This window comes from Kryptolebias marmoratus, linkage group LG19, assembly GCF_001649575.2.
Source record: "Kryptolebias marmoratus isolate JLee-2015 linkage group LG19, ASM164957v2, whole genome shotgun sequence".
Classification (NCBI taxonomy): Eukaryota; Metazoa; Chordata; class Actinopteri; order Cyprinodontiformes; family Rivulidae; genus Kryptolebias; species Kryptolebias marmoratus.
This window is the reverse complement of record NC_051448.1, coordinates 19813517-19819810: the sequence shown is the minus strand read 5'-3', so window position 1 is coordinate 19819810 and position 6294 is coordinate 19813517.

Here is a 6294-nt window from a genome sequence, read left to right as displayed (position 1 = left end):
ATAAAGTGGAAACTTTTTTTTTGTCATTTTTCACCTTTAATTATATTGATATTCTTGACTGATTTGCTGAAGTCCTGCAATGTTTCAAATCTGTCTGTGTTTTGTCTCAGAAATATAAAGGACATTTTTCATGTAATCAGCTCATTTACTGAGACATTTTTACAAAATAAAGTTCTGGGTCAAAACAATCACAAGCTTACAAGCTAGATAAACAACTAGACAGATACATAACAAGCTAGCTAGGTATCTAATTAGCTTCTTAGCTAGGTATAATATCTTGGAAGGCTAAACATCACCTTTAATTCACTTTATTGTCTGTACCATATGGTCCCTGTCTTATTCCATCAGAGTTTTCATGTTTTTGTGTTTAAACTATCTGGTAACTCTAAGAGTCATGAGAGACTTTACAGTAAAACATGTAGAAAACAGCGCAGATATTTAAAGTTCTTCAGACTCACATTTCACTGTTGGAAGTTTGTTGTGGCTTTAATCAGTGAATGAGAGACTTTAGATCTTGTCTTGTTGCAAAACAATCCTCTGTAGGAGTAATAATGTCGCAGGAATCATCAGGTGATATGTGACAAAGCTTTTCCTCAGCATTAGAATTTTGTTTGTGTTCAAATGACTATCATCCAAATGATGCATCTTAAGGTGGAACCATAGAAACATCAGGTTCATCCAAATGATGCACCTTAAGGTGGAACCATAGAAACCATGGAATCCTGAATGTTGAGGATTTCATGCTGCTTTCACACCTGTGGCAGGATGGTTAAAGAAGGTTTATTGACTTACCTCTGTGATATTAAGTTATATCAAGGTAATGAAGAACCTGTTCATGAAGAAATTATTCTTTTCACATGCTAGCTAGCTAGCTATTTAGCTAGTTATAATATATAGGTAGATTAAACATCACTTACTTCACTTTTTCTTTTTACCATGTCCCTGTTTTATGTCAGCAATGTTTTGCTCAAAACATCAGGTGACTTTAGATGTTCCATTCAGATGAAGCCTTGTCACCATCAAGGACAGTGGGCATCATGCACTGTCCACGAGCCCATTTCAGAAGCTGATTGGCTCACGGATTAAACGGCGTCCAGTTTACGACCTGCAGAGTGAATAAATATCTCCTGCCTTGTTGATAATCTTGTCACAGCTTCATCAGACCTTCCCACTCTGTATGAACCCGTGTCCATTGCAGCCATTTTTGTAATAAATCACCACAAAAGACAGTTTTGACTCATTTAAACTCTTGAGTCCACCATATTATTTCAGGAACCCCCCAGTGTCTTTAACAAACACACACCGCTGAAAGTTTATTGTAATTCGTCAGTTTGCTTACCGACTTTAGTAATGTGTTAACAGGAAGCAGTGAAGCGGTAACATCTCCGCAACAAACTTCATCAGACACAGAACGAACTGGTTCTAACTGGTCCTACCGCAGCTTACACTTTCAACAAATGGTAAATAGAAGTGGCAGAGCTGAAGATGCTGAGGTTCTCCTTGGGAGGGACGAGGATGGACAGGATTAGGAATGAGGTCATCAAAGGCACAGCACAGGTTGAAGGACTGGGAGATAAAGTTAGAGAGGCCAGACTGAGATGGTTTGGGCATGTGCAGAGGAGGGACAGTGGGTATATTGGTAGAAGGATGTTAGAGACGCAGCTGCCAGGAAAAAGACAAAGAGGAGACATATGGATGCAGTTAGAGAGGACATGGAGGGAGTTGGAGTGAAGACAGAGTTGGATGGAGGAGGATGACTCGCTGTGGAGACCCCTGAAAAGGGAACAGCCAAAAGAAAAAGAAGTTTTATATAGCACCTTTCTAGCCAACCAAGCCACTTAAAATCCGTGCCCTCATTTCCTCATCATGCAGCTCTCTGCTACATCTCTACAAAGCTAATCTGAATTAATCATTCTATAGAGTCTAATCAGGGCTTTAGATCACATTCATACACCGACGGGGCACATCGGAGGGAGTAAGGGGTTCAGTGTCTTGCCCAGGGACTCTTCAACATGTGGCACACTGGTGGAGTCAAACCTCCGACTCTCATTGGAGGATGACTGCTCTAACCACTGAGCCCCAAGTGAAAGAATCAGTGAAATACATTCCAGCTAAAAAAAGATTCTTTATTCTTGGAACTTAACGCCACAGCTTCTCAATGAGAAACAAAACGCATCATCAGCTGCTCACGTTGTACCTTTTGTTTTCTATAGGAGGCACATGTTTAATGATAGACCTGAAGCCACGGAATCCTGTTAATGAGCACCTGCACGCACACACACCTGTTATCAGAGGGGATCCCCCCCCCGTGAATGAAGAAGGGAGCAACACCGAGACCTGATGGTTTGATCACTGGAGCCGGAAGAAGGAAACCTGTTGTTGGAAGAAACATATTGACTGTAACTTCTGTGTTTTAATGAAACGGAGCGTTTCGATCCACCTGAATTACCAAATCATTTTCTCTTTGTCTTCATCAGTTATTCGTCTGGCTATAAGTAACTTGGAAGGAGACTAGAGGATGGTAGGGATGTAACGGTACATGTTTTTGTACAGAACCATCATGTGCGGACCGCTGGTCACACATGTAGCAGAGTACAGCGCAGTGGTGGTTGCTGGGAGTTTGAGGATATATTCAGGAAGAAGCTGCAAGTAATTTCTCCGGTCTGTCAGGCTGTCAGAGAAAAAGCCAAGCCACTGCATTTCCCAATGAGGACAAGGAGAAGGAAAAAGCAGCAGTGCGAAATGTCCTCAGAGTTTGGAGATTTTAGGCTCGTTCAGGTGAGGCTCCACATCATCCCCATCCTGAGCTGAGAGCGGCGTGACGGCCCGAGACCCGCGAAGAGAAAAGGTGGAAGTACATCATACAGCCTGGTATGTACTAGTGATGGCAGAAATGGATTGTTGGAGAGATCGACTCATTTGGAACAATTGTTCCAGGAAAAGATTCAATCTTGGGAATGTTCGGAACTCCTCACCACAGCGACACTTGGTGGCCAAAACAATTAAAGATTTAATAAATTTGTCAGAAACACAGTAAAACACGACGGTTCCACTGAGGAATGGAATTCTTTGATTTCCTGTCCCATTACTAAAATGAACATCTAAACTAAATGAAAACGTAAACTAAACTCTAAGCACAGAAAATGATAAATAAGATACAAACGTGGACTTGTTATTGAGGGACATTAAGACAAATAATGAATCAAAGCAATATTGTAAATCAGAGTGGGCCAAAATTCTAAAATACTTCAAGCCAGGACTGGGATCCATTCAGAAGTTGCGCCGATTTAATTAGTCAGGTTTTAAAAACCATACGAGGGAAACGTCCATCATGCATTTAGAGCTCCATGTTCCGCAAAACTCGTCTCATTTCTGAAAGCTAACATCTGCGCAGAACGCAGTTAGTGCTCGGGGATGAGTGAGTGGTGAGAGGCAGCCATTTTGCAGAACTGTTTTGTGACAGTGACCTATGTTCAGGAGGAGTGACGCACTGTCTCCATTCTGACTTTTGTGTTTGTTAAATAATTAATGCTCCATCATATGTTGTGTTGTTCATCTGAAGGTCTATTTTATCATGATGTCCTAATAATAAAACCCCAGAGTTGACAGAGGGTGCACTGGCGTCTTACCTTCATTACACACTGTATGTGGAGCTAATTAGTTCCATTTTTACTACAGAATAACCTAAAAATGTATGTCAGTATTCTTTTTTTTTGCCGCTGTAAAAGTTGCCATTCTGCCTGTGAGGTCTTGAGACCAACTTTAGCTCATTAAAACTTTCAGCTGCAGTGAGATGTGTGTGTGTATATATGTGCCTTCCCTCTGTCCCCAGGCAACAGCCCAACATATTATTTTTGCCCTCCTCTGCTTCCTTTACGGCACGCCATCCTAAACGTTGCCGTTCAAGAGCCAGTTATACATGAATGTGTGCATAAACAGATCCAGAAAATCAACTTGGTGCAGAGGGCTGAAGTTTCTGCTTTGATGATAGAAAAGATTTCCCTGGTTCTGATGTTTCATTTCCTCCCCCTTCAACAGAAGTTGCCACAAACTTTGTATGTTTTAGAACTTTTTAATGGAAGTCAAACTGAGAAAACTAGTCCAAACTGTTTTCAGTAAACACAAAAAGTCTTTACTTCCTTCTCTCCAAAGACTTGTCCATAAGGTGTTCAGTGTCACTCATTGTCAATAAAAATCACTTTCTGATGACAGTGAAGTGCTGTTTTTAAAGCGACATTCTCCGCAACACCAGCTCTGAAACTAAAAAACACTCTAAAATAATTATCTGTCAAAATGGCCAACGTGACGAAAATTAATACACGACTCATTAAAGGAAAACCAAAGAAAAAACAACATCGACTTAGCAGTGATACATAACTAGATTGTTTTAGCAGCTAGCTGCAGTGTTAGCACCCAGATGTGCACAGCCACTAACATTTACACATTTAATCAAATTGCACACTTTAATCACCATCTCACGTGTGTTTTCACTTTTGTTGACATTATTGAAGCTGGATGATGCGTCTCCGCCTTCCGCCCCGTTGTTCAGAACTGAAGCTGAAAGGGTCAGGTTATTTGGCGGCGTTGACATGTGTTTTTGGAGCCCCGGTCTGCGCAATGAAGACGTGAAGCTGCTGAACCATCGATGTCGAAGTCCGACCTGACTCACTGACAGGACGTCAGGTCAGTCAGGGTAACGTCACACCTCCTGTAAGCCTCAAATAACTTCCTAAAAGTCAAGATTTTTAAAAGAAAATGCATATTGGAACAAACAAGAGCGAGGTAAGAACTACACAAATCAACAAAAATCAACACCTGAACTGACTATTTTAAGTGTAATCTTTTTGTTCAGTCGGGAAAATGACCCATTCCTTTACATAGAGGGGGCAGGGCTTAGATGTAGTACTGCAGCCAGCCACTAGAGGGGGGCTCTCATTCTTAGTGGCTTCAACTTCTAGGTTCTGGTCCTGTCTGTAGATATCAGTGGGACTTGCATATTTTATTTGTCTATATTTTCACATTCATTATTTTCTAATTCTGTTTGGGATGTTCCTTTTTTCGACGCTCCCACGTTTCCTAAACCTATAAGAGGGTCGCCGCATGATTGTAAAAAGAAAAGAAATTATTTTGAACATCTGATTGTCAGAATGAACCCTACCTAACTTGTCTTTAGGATCCATTTAAAATGTGCACGAGGACTTCTCCTCTCAGATCACGATGGCGGATTGCAGTCGTGCAGGGGCGGTCCAGAGGGGTGGGGCTGCTCGCCGTTACGCAAGGGGAAACCACTGCATTTCCCCCCCCCACCCCCCCACCACCACACACACACACACACACACACACCCATCCATCCACCCACCCCTGCTGTATCATTCTTGAACAGAAAGGTAGGAACGCACAATCCCCACCCAGCATCACCGCGCCGCAAACAAGGAGCCGGTTGTACTGGAGCTGAAAGCAGCTTCCTGTTTGTCTGTGTGAGCACATGCAGGATGAATCGCCTTGATCACAGTGACGGGTGGAGCTGAGGACAACTCCTCAGCGAGGACAGCCTCACAGCTCTTTGCAACCGTCGCCTCCTATTTATACTTCGGCGGCATCTGCTGCCCTGACACGTCACGCTGCCCGTTTCCTCTGGTTCCGTTGATGCAGCTACAGTGTTCTCTGAGGCCAGGCTCCGTTTGTGCATCCTCAAAGGCATGAAATGACCTCTGCTGTCATGTGCGGCTGAACCGACACGTAATAAACCGTCTGGTCGGGGAGACGCTGACACCTGGTGGCTGAGAGGAGGAACAGAGACAGCTAACACAGTGGTGTCCAGTCCTGGTCCCAGAGGGCCACTATCCTGTCTCCCCGCTCTTTGACGTGCTCTGTAAGTTCTGCAGAAGCCTGCGAATCACTCAGTCATTCAAATCAGGTGTGTCACAGCAGAGAAACAACTAAAACCTGCAGGATAGAGGTCCTCCAGGACCAGGATCGGTCCTGAAGAGGTTGATCAGGGCTGGTGCTGGAGCCAGTTAAAAACCAGTTTGGTCACCGTGGTGACAGGCTTCATGAAATCAAACCCGGCCTCCGGCAGGTTTACAAGCTGCCCGACATGAATTCATGTCTAATTAATCCGACTGACAGAGCAGAAATACTTCCTAACGTCTGCAGAGGGTTCGCTCTCCTTCCCAATTAACGTTTTGTTTGAACAGTCTCACCTTTTTTGAACGTATCCATGTTTTGGCTGATTAAAACAGCTCCACAATCACCTGTAATAAAGAGAAGTTATTTACATTCATTTTTCCCAAC